The 15,040-nt window shown below is 49.0% G+C and overlaps 1 protein-coding gene across 1 annotated transcript in view; it reads right to left on the reverse strand.

Moving 5' to 3' along the window:
- Nucleotides 1-15,040, reverse strand: part of SHANK2 (SH3 and multiple ankyrin repeat domains 2) — a 577,367-nt gene that overhangs the window by 525,265 nt on the left and 37,062 nt on the right. The window contains exon 2 of the mRNA XM_053561191.1: nt 11,112-11,199. The gene's annotated coding sequence lies outside the window, so the exon portion shown is untranslated. The remainder of the gene's footprint in view (nt 1-11,111; nt 11,200-15,040) is intronic.

Below are 15,040 nucleotides of genomic sequence, written 5' to 3' on the forward strand. Positions count from 1 at the left end.
CCAGTTTCACCGGGAAGAAAGTTTTAGAAGGGGCAGGAATGGCCTGTACTCTCCCCACACCTCCCAAGCCACCCAAACACACACACAGGATTTCCTCACCACACCTCCCCTCTCCAGACAGCTGTGCTCACAGGGCAGTGCTGTGACAGCCTGGAACAGTATCCCCAGTATCTCACACCTATGACTACACTCACATGGCCAGAGTCCCCTCTGAGCATTTAATTAAGTGCTATTAACACTTGAGTTTATTTCTTGACTGTGAAGCAGCTCTTATGAGCTGAACAGCTCAGGGAGAGTTAACACTGGGAGGTGGACATGCAGGTGCCCTTGGGCCGGCAGAAATCACAAAAGCATAACTATTAGGAGAAAATGGGGAGCCAGCACCCCTCCCCTCTTCCCTGCCTTCACTTTTGACAGACAAGTAAATTACATTATTTTCACATCCACAGCTACAAAACCCATGGCAAAATTACACAGCCGCTGTCCTTAGGCCTCCAAAAAACCAGCTTGCCACCTAGGCGAATGGTTGATAATTTGTAATATAATAAAAATGTCAACAGTGGAAAGGGGAAGGAAGAAAGGGAAGGAGGAAGGGAAGGAAGAAAGATAAGGAAGGGGAGGGGAGAGGAAGGAAAAGAGAGAGAAAACCATGACAATCTGGACTCCACCAACACCTTCCATTTTACTTCCAACAGTCTAGGACAGGCAAAGCCTCCTGCATTAGAAGGTTTATCTGTTGAGTGAATCATGTTCTCTCTGACTTCTCCCCTGTTCTTTCCAAGGAAAGGTGAAATCAGTGAGTTTCCAACTTACTTTCAGTGCTTTGCTGAGAGGTCAGTGAAGTTTTATTCACAAAGCAAAATCGAATCCACAGAAAAGTACAGTAGCTGATACCAGAGCCCCTCCCACCCCCAGGTCTTCCAGCCCCTGGTTCCAAAGTCTGCACAGCATGAACCAGGCCCCAGCACCACCCATGCCCAGAGACCAGCCCTGCACCAGGCCCTTCTGGAAAGGGACATACCCAGGAGTCACTCTTGTGACTTCGTGCTCAGAGCTGAAGGACAAGTAAAGGACAAGTAAAGAATTCCTCTGCATTCCTGTCTGCTTGTGAGGTTGGCTTGCTTGAATTTCAATGTATTCCACTGGGAAAAAAGGAAGATTGGAGGCCCTAGGGCTTCTCCATCTGAGGGCTCCGGAGTACAACTTTTAAAGCCCTTAAAAAACCTAAAACCCAAATGTGGAGGCAGCTGCCCTGAACACTCAGCTGCCCCAGCATCACTGCATCTAAACCCGAGCGGGGCAGAGACAGCCAACCAGCAGCTCTCAGAGGCAGGTGCCACGGGGAGGTGCCCAGGAGGGGCTGGGCTGGAGACAACTGCCCTGAACACCAGCTGCCCCAGCATCACTGCATGTAAACCCAAGCGGGGCAGAGCAAGCCAACCAGCAGCTCTCAGAGGCAGGTGCCACGGGGAGGTGCCCGCAAGGGGCTGGGCTGGAGACTGGTGTATGTCAAGGAGGGCAGCCCCAGAAGAGACATCGGTAAAAGGGGGGAGAGGGGCCAGCAGACAGATCTCTGTGCGGATAGGACTGAAGGACAGATTGGGTGAGGCTGCAGGACAAGGGGAGAAAGCGAATCCTGCCCCAAAACCCTACCCCATAGCCCTTCCCCAATCCCAGACAGCTCCAGGGAACGTTACTGGGCAAGACAGGGCTGTGCACCAAGCATTTCTCTCCACCTTCCCTTCCTGAGTCCTGGGCAGGAGCTGAGGCCGTCACAGACAGGTATAAAGCCGCCCTGCCCAGCAGGAACTCTCGGGATAGAAAAGTCAATGTAGCAAAGAGAACCAAGGACAATCTTTGGGATAAAAAACATGGGCTCGGAATCAAGATTCTGCCTCTCCTTAGGTGGGACCTTTGATGAGTTACTGAATCTCACACCTCAGTTTCCTTATCCGTCAAGTGGGCTTAATGCCACCCACCCAGAAAGGCAGCTTGGAGGCTTAATGAGATAGTCTAGAAAGATATTCAGCACAAACCTGAAATATAAGCATTCAACAGACTACATCTATGACAATAAATTTAATCAGACAGTCAGAACCCATGCGCACACACAGGTGCACACACACCTTCTGTGGTTTAGACAGGAGATGATTAAACCTCAGGACACTGCAGGCTAAATTAAGAAAAAGCAATCTTATGATCCAGCTGGGACATTCAACTTTTTGTCTTTCCAGGATTAGACATTTTGAAAAGATGTAGCTGGGCACAGTGACTTGCGCCTGTAATCCTAGCACTCTGGGAGGCCGAGGCGGGTAGATTGCCCAAGCTCACCAGTATGGGACCAGCCTGAGCAAGAGTGAGACCTCCATCTCTAGAAATAGCCAGGCATTGTGGTGGGCACCTGTAATCCCAGATACTCGGAAGGCTGTCGCAAGAGAATCGCTTGAGCACAAGAGTTTGAGGTTGCTGTTGAGGGGGACAAAGTGAGACTCTGTCTCACAAAAAAAAAGGAAGATGTACAATAATCAACCAGCCATACCCAGGGGGATGCTCGGCCCTAATGTGGGGGTGAGGATGAGGAGGGTCAGCCTTTTGAATCTGACCATCTGCACAACAGAGAAAACTCACCCCCAGGCCCGGTGCTGCTCACTCCACCAGTCTGGGGAAACAGGTCAGGAACTGTCCCGGCATGCGGCTGAGCCTGGGGCCAGACGGCTGTGCCAAGCCAGTCCCCAGGGCATGACAAAGGTCTCAAGTACCAACAAGGACTTGATGATAAAGGCTGGCACAGACTGTAACTATAATGACCATCCTAATTGAGAAATCACCTCCCTAATGCACAGTGACCAACCCTGATCTGGGGAAGTCAGAACACACCCACCCACTCCCAGCCTCAGGAAAACCTGCCTGTGCGTGGCCCACCTGGGGGCTGTTTGGTGCTGAAATGACCCTGGAAAGGGAACTTTGATATGCAGGGACCCCACCAAGCGCAGTGTGGGAGAGGGCCAGGCTTCACGGCCTGACAGCCACTTACCTGTCTGTGGGAGCTGCCTCTCCCCTCAGAGTCAGGTAACAGCCATGGAGCCCCCTCCCCAAGGATGCATGCCCACATGCACGCCCGCACGCACCAACACATGCGTGCTTACTCTGGGTTCCTAAGTCTTGCATCTCATTCCCAGAATCCATAGACTCCTGGGAGAGCTATGAAGCCACGAGGCAGCCGTCTCTTGCAGCAGCCATCCCTCACGCAGAACAAGCAGCAGACTCCAGCTCTGCATCAGCCCAGCTGCTGGGTGGTCTTGCGGAGCCCCCCTCTGCTGGGGACATCTAACCGTACACTTGCTGTGGAAGCAGTTCCAGGAGGGCCGTGAATCTTGCATGACTCAGGGGGTGCACCCCCTTCAGGACACATCCTGGGGCCCTTCCTGGGGGGGCTCTGTGGGAGGGGCTGGCTGCAAACTGCCGGAAAGCCTGTCAGAACCTGATGCCTCCTGAGACGCCCTCTCTGCTAAAAGACCCTCCTTGGCTTTGCACAGAGCCTGTGATCCCACAACATGAAGAACACGCAGCTGATTCGTGTCATTGCCAAGGGGCCTTCCCCCCGCAGCCCTCAAGCCCTGGGAGTGACACCTGGTCTTCCCACCCCAGAAAAGTCCTGGTTTTGCTACTTGGTTATTTTCTTTTGAACAGACACAGGTACGTCTGCACTTGTCTGTTCACCGTCACATTCTTCCTTCCTTCTCCCTGGCAGACTGAGACCAGATCATGGTAACCCACTCGGCCCAGCCACATCCCGCATGTGGCCCGGGGCTCTGGGGATGACAGGGAGACAGGCCTCTGCTAAAACGACTGACAACACAGCCTGCTCCGTCCTGGAAAGCCACATCCATACCTGCTCCAGGGATTAGCTCACTGGCTCAGAGAACCAGTGGACAATCTTTGGGCTAAGATTGAAGGCAAAAATATCTCAAGGAACAGCAAAGAAGAGAATGTGTGATTTGGAACCTTTACTCCCCTTCCCCCCGGGGATCTAAGGAACCATGGCAGCATCCAATACAGACCCAGGCCCCACAGAGGGGGGACCAGTGGCTCCATGACAGGGTTGACATTCAACTCCACCGGGTCCTGTTTCAAGGTGCTCTCCAGGGCTGCAGGGGCCCTAAGAGTGTCCCTTCCCTCACTTTTAATGACCGCTCCTGAGCCACCCCCAGGCCATGAGGTCCATTCTACAACCCTGGCACCCAATCTGAGACTTGGCCCAGCACACACTTTCTATCTTAGTCAATATCCTCTCTCTTTTTCAAAACGTGGGAGGTTTTTTGAGACAGAGTCTCATTCTGTTGCCCTGGGTGAAGTGTTGTGGTGTCACCATAGCTCACAGCAACCTCAAACTCTTGAGTTCAAGAGATCCTCTTGCCTCAGCCTCCCCAGTAGCTGGGACTACAGGCACCCGCCACCACACCCAGCTGGTTTTTCTGTTTTTGGTAGAGATGAGGTCTCACTCTTGCTCAGGCTGATCTCGAACTCCTGAGCTGAAGGGATCTTCCTGCCTCAGCCTCCCAGAGTGCTATAAGATTACAGTCACGAGCTGCCACACCAATTCAGTAAAAATTGGTTTTACTGAAATAGAACTCATATACTATGGAATTTGCCAATGTAAACTGAACCAACTCAGTGGATTTTAGCAAGCTCACAATCAATTTTTGAGCGCTCACATTAGCTCAGAATGAAAGCCCACCCCGTCAGCCATCACTTGTCCACCTGTCAATCTCCCACCCTCTCCGGGCAAACACTCCTTCATCTACTTTCTGTCTCTACAGACCAGCCAGTCTGGGACGTTTCATACAAATGGGAGTCACACAGTAAGTGACGCATTGATCCTCTCTCATTCTTTTTTTTTTCACTTCTCTTTGGAGAAAAATTTTGCCTTTGTTCAGGTCTGAATCACTTCAAAACAGGCGAAGCCACATGGCCGACTCTCCCAAGGTCAGTGTCCACCTCAAAGCCTTTCTTGCTATGTCCCCAGCTTTCACTGAGGTCAAGGGTACTTAAAAACCACTTTCATCTTTTGCAAAACTCCACCCAAAATACTGTGTACATGAAAAACGTGCCTGGATAACACACAAAGAAAAATCTGCTCTTGTCAGACAAGAGAATTCTGTTATCCCACCTTCCCCTTTCGCCTACCTCGCGGGACTGTAAAAATGTTCCCGGTGCTCCCACCTAATGGGCACAATGTAAGGGTATATGATACACCTCCTGGGTGCGGGATACAACCACAACAGGGTCTTTACATGACACATGCAAACACTGTAATCTAACCGTCTATACCCTCACATTAATTTGAAAGAAAAAAAATTTTGGTTTTTAAAAAAAAAAAAAAGTTCTCATCCTATGGGTTGGTCTTGGAGACCCCTCACAGGTAAAGGGAGTTTTACCAGGGTGGTCTGCCGCAGAACCATTTGGGACGCCAGCCAAAAAGACAGAATCAGATTTCCTGTAGACGAGATCTTAGACTCTGCAATTTAAACAAGAGCCCCCCAAATTGTTCTCAGGTCTAGCTTTAAAGCCAAAGCAAAACCTCACATCTCTTTTTCCTAGGACTTAGAAGACTTTTTCAGAGACAGAAGTCTAGTCCCTGCTCTTCCGTTCACTGTCTGCGTCCCCGCCCACAAGCATTCGTGAGCACCTTGCAGGTGCCCCAGTGAGCGCCGCAGACGTGCTGAGTCCACACAGCAGGGCTGCTGCTGTGACACAGTGAAGCCATCCCTGACTGAGACAGGAGGATTTGCATAATGAGCAGACAGAACAGAGTCCCTCTCCACAGACTTGATAAACTCAATCTAAGTCCTCAAGGGGCTCCAGCAGAGTCCATGAATAATCTAGTCTGCCACAGACCTGAGCCACCTCGACTTCAAACCCAGGGGCCAGGCTCTGCAACATCTTAGGACATACAGCCATAGGGAAGCCCTACTCAGGGGGAGAGGTCTGTTTCCTCGTCTCCCTCGCTGGGCAACAGGGTCTAAACTAGCAGGGAGGGCGTGACAGGGCAGAGGAGCGGGAAGGAGCAGCCTTCTACAGCAGGGCTATGTCCAGGCTGGCCCTACTTCCCAGGGGCTCGTGGCTGTGGCTCTTCACAGAGAACATGTAGACCGAAAAGGAAGGCCTCACAGGAGGGCAGGAACCCTGAGCCCCTGAGCGGACAGGCCTAGGGAGGGGCAGTTCACAGAGCAATGACCTAGAAGTTTTGGTGTGGCCACCAATGACCAGGGATGTGCCGAGGACAGTTCTGGAGCCCCTGTGCTGACACTCAGTGAGTGGGTGGCCTTGCAAGTCCCCTGGTGTCTCCTACCTCAATTTCCCCTAAAATGAGAACCCTTTCAGTGTTGCAACCAGGGATGTGACCCACATCTCAAACTTCTCTCATGCTGATCCCAGGGCAGCCGAAGATAATCTATGGAGACAGAAGGCCAGGGGTCACTGCTTAAGTCACCAGGGTCCCTATGCTCCCTTCCCTGGATGAGGACACTGAACAGCTTCATCTCACTCTTCCTTCCAGACGAACTCCCAGGGCAATCTTGGAATCAAAGAGGTCACCATTTACCAGTGAAACCAAGGGCTGACACCACACAGGCAAGACTCTGGGCCGTGGAATTCCTTCTCTAGTTACCATGAACCATGTGGGACTTTAGACCTCAGTGGCCTTCCTGAACCGGAAGAGTCTCTGTTTGCCAATCTGACTCCACGTGGGCAAGGGCCCAGAGGGCACACCTAGGCAGCCACCTGTGTGTCCCTCTACAAATGCCCAAACTGCCCTCCTGGGCTCTTGTGAGCCTACCAGCTCTCATCCCCACAAGAGAGCAACTCTTCAGTAAGCAAACTGTATCCATGACATTTTTATTTTCTGTTTGTTATGATGTGACTTCTTCAGGGGCAAGACCATCTCTCCCAGGACTGGCTAACTGCTAAGGACAGCCAACAGCTTACCTGGGAGCCTATCTCTCACATGCCAGCGAGCCAGACCCCCTCAACATCCCTGGCCCTAAAGCAACAGGGCTGGGACCAGGCAACCAGAAGCCTCCCCTGCAATCCAGGCCCACCAGAGTGACTCACACCAGCTGGTCCCAAACTGCCCCCCTGCCCAGCCCTGTCTTTCCTGCAGGAACACCCCATAAAGGATCTGGCTCAGCCTCCACCCAGCCCTAACCACACCTGGTGACTCTCCCTGAGCCTCAGTGTTAGCCCCAGGGGACCTCCAGTCGCCCCTGCAGCTCTGGTTTGTGCTCTCAGGAGCATACAGCCTCTGTCACAAGGAATCGGCCCTCTCACAGACAATATAGAAAAGATAAATGTATCTGTGTGCCAATAAAGTTTTATGTACAAGAGGCAACCCAGATTGGCAGAAAATACCTGCGAATCACACATATGACCAGGGATTAATATACAGAATCTATAAAGAACTCATCCACCCCAATCACAAAATAACAAACAACCCAATTCAAAAAAAGGAAAAGAATTTGAATAGATATTTCTACAAAGAGGATATGCAAAGGGCTGATAAACATATGAAAAAATGCTCTACCTCACTATCATAAGAAAAACACAAAGCAAAACCACATGAGATACTATCTCACACCTACTAGCATGGCTACCATAAAAAACCAGGAGAAAAGCAGAAAGCAAGTGTTGCCCTTGTGCACAGGGGTGGAGTATAAAATGGTGCCGCCCCAGTGACAAATGACATGGCGGCTCCTCAAAAAGTGAAACAGAGTTACCAAATGATCCAGCAATTCCACTTCTGGGCATGTGCCCAGAGAAATGGAAGCAGAGACTCGAGGATGTTTGCAGCCCGGTGCTCAGAGCAGCTGCAGTCACAAGGGGTCGCAACCCAGGCGTCCATCCCCAGGCGAAGGACGGCAAGAAACGGGGCCCAGCCACGCCATGGAATGTTACTCAACCTTCACAAGAAATGACATTCTCACACATGGTGCGACGAGGGGACCCCTGAAGGCACTATGCTGAGTGACATAAGTCAGGCGTGAAAGGATAAATACTGTAGGATTCCAGTCGTGTGAGGAGCAGCCGAATCCACACACACGGAAAGTGGAGCGGTGGGAGCCAGGGGCGGGAAGTTCGTGTTCATGGGGGACAGAGTTTCACTTGGGGAAGGGGAAAAAGTTTCGGAGGTGGTTGGTGGTGATGATGGCACTGCAACGCGAATGTGCTTAAGACAACAGAGCTGTGTGCTTAAGACAACAGAGCTGTGCGCTTAAGACAACAGAGCTGTGTGCTTAAAAACGGGTAAAAGAGTAAATGTTATGTGCTGTGTATTTTACCACAGTAAAAAGAAGCCCTAAATGTTATTTATGGAAACAGGAATGGGCAGGATTTGACCCTCAAGCCACACTCTGCCAACCTCTGACTGAGAGCAAGACCCTGGGTGCCCAGTTTTAGAGAGGATGAGGAGTGTCATCACGGAAGGCATGTCATCCCACCCCTGCGATTCTGGCCTGCACGTCTCGCTGTAACGCCAAGGAGCCCATCTGGAGCCTGGGAAACCCTCTCGTGCCACCTGCTTCATCATTCAAGGAGCATCTGATTACACCCACAAAGCAATGAGACAAAAGCAGGAGCAACCAGATCCTCAAATCCACCTATTCTGATATCTTGAATTGCCAATGAAAATTTGCAAGACTGTCAATCAATTCCATGACTCCAAAGAAGAACGAACCCTTCTGCTGCCAATTATGCAACTTCCCGGCTACTGACTAAATTATCCCTCCAGGGTAATCTGCAATTATTTTTTCTTCTGAGTGGCAGTGGGAAGTGATCAGTACACAAGGTTTGAAACCCAGAATCCATCTTTCCACTGTAAAATGGCACTGCAGCCTTGGTCCAGGGGATGGATGTGGTGGACGGGGCCTCAGGACATCGGGAGGGAACAGGTCCTCTGGTGGCTCCTGTTAGGGCAGAAGCGGGACACCCGTGGATCCAGGAAAAGCTACTGAAGGGATGAAAAGAACCCAGATAAAACCTCGTCCTGATCAGTAATTCTGTCTCCATCCTTCTCTGCTGGGGGCTCCCAGAGCATCAAAACCCCACCGATGAAAACCTCCCATCCATCCACAAGAGCCACCTTCCTCCAGCCAGGAAGCCCTGGGCAGCTCTTATAGGAAATGTATCTTCCTAATGGACAGCACCACCCCCCTTTCCTGAGAACACCAATTGTGTGGCCCAAAGGAGCCCCAGCCAGAGAACCAGAACTAAAATAAACTCACTCCCAGGCTTCCCAAGCTGCCCAGACAGACTGGCTTTTCCTTTCCTCCTTCCCTTCTCACTGCAGGGGCCACTGTCCCACCCGTGAGCCGATGGCAATTCCCAAGGAACAGGCTTGAGGCCACACCCTGATAACAGATTTCAAGAGCAACAGAGTGGCACGTAAGTGTTGTTGTCAGGGACCCCCATAGTGGTGACAAGCAATAGTTCAGACCAACTAGACAGGGGGCTTCAGGGAGCAGGCATGAAGGCTGGGTCCTGACTGAAGGGCCCAGGTGGCTGGACGCAGATGCGCTTCCAGATATGGGGGCTCTGAGCTCTCTGCTCCACCGCAGGCTGGAAAGGAACAACAAGTTCAAGCCCAGACTCAGAGGAGGTCAAAGGCACAGACTGCTGACAGAGTCCTGTGGTTGTGGTGCCTGCACAGAACTCTCTCCTTCCCAGTGGACACGGGCAAATCTCTTACCGCCTCTGACCCTGCTCCCGCCCCTAGAATACAGGTGCAGGCCACCTACTCCATGGGAGTCACATTCCCATACACATCCATGTGGCACCGCTTATCCAGTGCTGTGATGCACAGGAACCATGTGAGAGCCAAGAGGTTCCTAACGAGGAACCAGCATTGAGCGTCCGCCAGAGATGAGCAAGCAGGTGAGGCCGGCAGGTGCTGCTGGGGGCAGCAGGTGCCCTGTCACCGTCCCCCCAGGAGAACACCATTCCCCTGGGGGAATAACAGAGGCCAGAGAGGTAGCTCGGAGACTTGGAGGGCTGTGGGGTGCAGAGAAGGGCTTGAATAAGAGGAAGGAGCGGACTAGAACAGGACTTCAGATGGGGATGGTGGCTGATGGGGCAACAGGTGCTCCCAACGCCCACAAGCCACCAGCACCAGGGTGGCCCTGGGGCAGCAGCTCTGACATTCTACCCCTGCAGTTGTGTTTATAACCCCAGGGCATGTGGTCTCATGGAAGGTGAAGCCCAGACGTACAGTCAGTACACAGTTAGGTACATGCATACAGTCATTTCCACAGTAGGAAGATTTCATGGTGGGGGACGATTAGGAACAAATGTCTGAAGGAGCTTCTCAGGCAAGTGATAATGAAAACGTGGTTGAGAAACTACCCAAGGGGGTCTGGGCCACAGTATCTGCCGTTTTGTGGGCCATGCTTAGAGGCAGCGTGCTGTACCAAGAAGAGCCGGGAGCCTGTTTCCTTACCTGAAAACAGTGACAATGTCATCTTCAGTGCAGAGTGAGTGGTAACATGTGATATTTGGCAAATGTCAAGTTGAGGTGCATATTCCAGGTGAAACCATAGCAGTGAGGCACAGAGTGGGTGTGCAATAAAAGGGATGAGGGTACCCCTCAGCAAGGCCTGTGCTTTGGACCCTGCAGAGCACAGGCCTTGGGCTGTGCTGTGGCCTTACCTCCACCTGGGCGCCAACAGTTGCACCCCTGGTCCACATGAAAATGGTGGGGAAGAGCTTGAAGTGGCCTCACCACTCACCTGTCTGCAGCCACCCTGGCCCTGACCAAGGCTGGTGTGGGCACAGCAGCTCAGGCATCAGAGCGGAGCCCAGAGCCAGAGCTGGGGCCTTGAGCCACCATCCCATTAAATTCCCTTAAGGTCACATTAGCTGTACCAATAGGCAGCTTTGTTTCCCCAATGCCAAGAACAACACCATCCACCCTCTTCCCACTCAAACATGAGCACACGGGTCCTGGCCAGAAGGAACTGACTGTCCTCTGGCCATGGCATGAAAGGGGTAAGATGGACCAAACCTAGGTACTAGCCATTGGCTTGCAGGTAACAAGGACAAGGAAAAACATTCTAACTCACCAGAGGTGCCCCACAGAAAGGCTTCTCAGAGCAGGAATTGTCTGTGCTCTAGTTGGCCAGGACAGGGAAACTGGAGAGACTTCTAGACCTGAGGAGAGGCAAGAGCAGGGCATGGTTAGACAGGCAGTAGAGAGGTGCATGTTAAAACGTCACAGGGATCCTGACTTTTTCTGAGCAAAAACCACAGACCACATTTCTGCTTCCTGGCAAATGGAGTAGACCCACTTTCCCATTCCTCACACACAGCACAGCCAGAACACCCAGAATGTTGTTCAGAGAACAGAAAGACTCTGCAAGGTGAAGAGAAGGTGGTAGACCAGCCAGGGACAGGGAGTGAGTTCTGACACATCCCAGATGTCACACCGAATAAGCCAGCAACCAAAACACCAGCAGAACCACAACAGAAGCATGTTTGTCTCTCGTTGCCTGTAGCTCAAGCAGCTAAGGCACCAGCCACATACACCAGAGCTGGCGTGTTCGAATCCAGCCCGGGCCTGCCAAACAACCATAACAACTACAATCAAAAAATAGCCAGGGGTTGTGGCAGGCACCTGTACTCTCAGCCACATGGGAGGCTGAAGAAAGAGAATTGCTTAAGCCCAAGAGTTTAAGGTTGCTGTGAGCTGTGACACTACAGCACTCTACTGTGGGTGAAGTAGTGAGACTCTGTTTCAATTAAAAAAAAAGAAGAAGTGTGTTTATTTTAATCAAAGGACCAGTAAAGTGGCCACAGCAGCAAAGGCTGAGTGGGGGGACCAAGGTGTCCATTTTGTGTGGCTATAACAATGCACCCAGTCCCTGCCAGGGAAGTGTCAAATAACCCAGAGGAGGAACTAGAACATTCATCCCCACCAGGCGGTGGCAAATCCTCCCTGTATCCCATGGTATTAGTGCAGGCAGCGTGGAAAGGCAGTATTTCCCTAGCCTCCCCCCAGCAGTAACGAGGCTTCCCCTGACTCCACTGGACTACAGTCAGGAGGACGGGTGCAGTCAGGACTTTCACCACTGCCCAAGGTTAACATGCCCCACCCCAGTGTCAACAGAGACCCTGCAGGGAAGCCTGAACTCCCAGCCAGCAAGAACCAGCAGAACTCCCTCGTGCGCGTGCACACACACAAGCTATAAGCTGAAGAGACTGCACTGCTCATTAGTCAACTAATGAGAGAAAATGTGTCAAATATTCTATGAAACAAGTGTACGGTGCCCCATGATCATATTGATGTATACAGCTATGATTTAATAAAAAAAAAAAATAGCATACATACATACTGTTTTATAAAGTGCTTTTTTCCATTGGCAAAAAAAAAAAAAGAAACTGCACTGCTATTCCATCTGGCAGTAATGAGGCACCGCTGCATCACACCTTCCCTATGGAAGTGATATCAGAAAAAGTCAGCCAAAAATAGGATTAAATTAGATCCAGAGTCCACATTTCAACAGAAAAATCACTCATCAAACCAAGAATCAGAAAGATCTCAAACTGAAAAGACAACAATCAAAGGACACCAGCACAGGGTGACGAAGATGTTACAATGATCTGACAAAGAGCAGAAAGCAATCACCATAAAAATGCTGCCATGTAGATGTGGAAAAGGGATGAAAAAAGAATAGGAAGCCTCATAACACAACAACAAAAAAAAAAAAAAGAAAGCAAAGATGTAAAGAAGAACCAAATGGAAATGATAAAAGTAAAAAACACAATAATTGAAATAAAAGACACAATGGATGGACTCAACAGCAGAATGGAAGAAACAGAGAAAAAAACAGTGAACCACAAGATAGATCAATAGAAATTAGAGAGGACCCAAACTGTACAACAGAATGGAACAGACTGAAAGTAAATAAATAATCAGAACCTCAAGGAGCTGTGGGACCATCATCATAAATCTAACATTCAATTCATTGGAACTTCAGAATGAGAGATGAGAGATGGGAAGGTCTAAAAAAGCACTCAAAGCTTCCCATATACAGCAAGAGGCACAAACCTACAGATTCAAGAAGCTGAATAATCTCAAACAGAATAAACCCAAGAATACTCACACCAAGACACTTCATAAAAACTATGAAAACTGGCAGTGCCCATAGCTCAGTGACTAGGGCACCAGCCACATAACCAAGGCTGGCGGGTTTGAGCCCGTCTGGGGCCTGCTAAACAACAATGACAACTGCAACCAAAAATAGCCAGGCGTTGTGGCAGAAGCCTGCAGTCCCAGCTACTGGGAAGGCTGGGGCAAGAGAATCACTTGAGCCCAAGAGTTTGAGGTTGCTGTGAGCTGAGATGCCACAGCACTCTACCGAGGGTAACAAAGTAAGACTCTGTCTCAAAAACAAAACAAAACAAACAAACAAACAAAAAATCTGAAAACTAATGGCAAAGAAAAAATCCTAAAAACAGACAGAGAAAAGCAATAACATTTAGAGGAAAGACACTGGAGTAACAGCCTATTTCTTATCAGAAACCATAAAGGCCACTTCCTTTAATACTTCCTTTAATACTTCCTTTCATTTAAAGAAAATGGCATAGTATTTTTCAAGTGCTGAAAGAAAAGAATTGTCAATCTAACCAAAAATCCTATGAAAATAAAGGGGAAAATCAAGATAATCTCAGATGAAAGAAAACTAAAAGAATTTGTCATTGAGAGGCCTACTCTAAAAGAACAGTTAGGGAAATCTGTCTAAACAGCAATGAAATTATAAAAGGAATTTTGAAACATTATGAAGAAAAAAAGAACATAGTAAGCAAAAATATGAATGGGTAAATATACTAGGCTTTCCTTTGCAAGTTTTCTAAATTATATTTGATGACTGAAACAAAAATTACAACATTCTGATATGGTTCTAAATGAGGAACCATAGAGGAAATATTTCACAATTATAAATGGGGGAGGGTAAAGAGACTTAAAATGAAGTAAGGTTGCATATTTTACTCATATTGGTACCACAACAGATGGTGATAAAGGTATGTGAATATAAAACCTTCAGCAACCACTTAGCTATATAAAGAGGTGCACTCAAAAACACTATAGATGAATCAAAACAGAACTCTAAAAATAATAATAACCCATAAGAAGGCAGGAAAAAGAAAACAGAGAAATGAAAAACTTACAGAACAAACAAGCCCTAACATATTGATAAATGCATTAAATATAAATGGTCAAAATAGAGCAATTAAAAGACAGAGACTGGCAGAGCAGATTTGAAAGCACTTAATTATATAAGGGCTACAAAAATTCACTTCAAATAAAATAAGCAAGATATATTATGTAAACATAAAAGAAAAGAGGCATAGCTAGGTTAATATTAGATAAAGTAGACTTCAGGGCAAAGAAACTACCAGAAAGAATGTTTATATGATAATAGAGTAATCAATTAAGGAGACACAGCAGGCTCAGCGCCTGTAGCTCAAGTGGCTAGGGTGCCAGCCACATACACCTGAGCTGGCGAGTTTGAATCCAGCCCAGGCCCACCAAACAACAATGACAACTACAATCCAAAAGATAGCTGGGCATTGTGGCAGGTCCCAGCTACTTGGGAGGCTGAGGTGAGAGAATCACTTGAGCCCAAGAGTTTGAGGTTGTTGTGAGCTGTGACGCCACAACACTCAGGGCGACTGCTTGAGACTCTGTCTCAAAAAAAAGAAGACACAGCAATCCTAAACAACAGAGAAGCAAAACATGTCAAGCAAAAACTGACAGAAGTGAAGAAAGAAGAGACTAATCCACACTTACAACCAGATACTTCAAAAAAAATCCTTCCTCAAAAATTGACAGAACAAGCAGACAGAAACATCAGCAAAAATTGGACTCAACACCACCATCACCCAACAGGACCTCAGTGATGTTTGTAGAACATTCTACCCAACTACAGAATACACACCTTTCTCAAGTGCTCATGAAATTTACAGCACCAATAAGTTCCCACCTCAAAAA

The sequence above is a fragment of the Nycticebus coucang genome, chromosome 14 (assembly GCF_027406575.1).
Source record: "Nycticebus coucang isolate mNycCou1 chromosome 14, mNycCou1.pri, whole genome shotgun sequence".
NCBI lineage: Eukaryota > Metazoa > Chordata > Mammalia > Primates > Lorisidae > Nycticebus > Nycticebus coucang.